The sequence below is a fragment of the Rhagoletis zephyria genome, unplaced genomic scaffold (assembly GCF_001687245.7).
Source record: "Rhagoletis zephyria isolate East Lansing unplaced genomic scaffold, Rhagoletis_zephyria_1.1 Rzeph_scaffold_04531, whole genome shotgun sequence".
Classification (NCBI taxonomy): Eukaryota; Metazoa; Arthropoda; class Insecta; order Diptera; family Tephritidae; genus Rhagoletis; species Rhagoletis zephyria.
Window position 1 is genome coordinate 1,452 of NW_016161614.1, and position 558 is coordinate 2,009.

Consider the following 558-nt stretch of genomic DNA (forward strand, 5'->3'; position numbering starts at 1 on the left):
CTTCCTCTTGGAAGCTAGAGGTGTCAAACTATCGATAGTCACACCATCGATAGTTTTGATAGTTTTCAGAAAAACTATCAATATTCACGATAGTCTCGAAAAAAAACAAAACTATCGACAGCACTATCGATAGCGCTATCGACGACGCTAAATCAGTTAGTTTGCTTTGTTTTTACAGGATCATAGTGAAAAAAATATTATCTTATAAAAGTTATAATCATTCAAAATTAAGTAAATGCTTAGCAAAAAAACTTCTCTTTTTAGAAAGTTCAAAAACAAACACAAGTTATACAAACAAAACAGGATTTACGAATATGACATGTATGTATGTTGGCCTAAATGCGTGCATATTTGAATATGACGTCGGCATCACACTAAAAAACAAAATTTTTAATTCTAATTAAAAAATGCAGGTATTACCAACAATAGTTCGATAGTCTTACTAAACTATCGATATTTTTGATAGTATAAAAAAAAACTATCAATGAGTATTGATAGTCTAAAAAAATTGAAACTATCGATACTATCGATAGTGCCATCGATAGTTTGACAACTCTA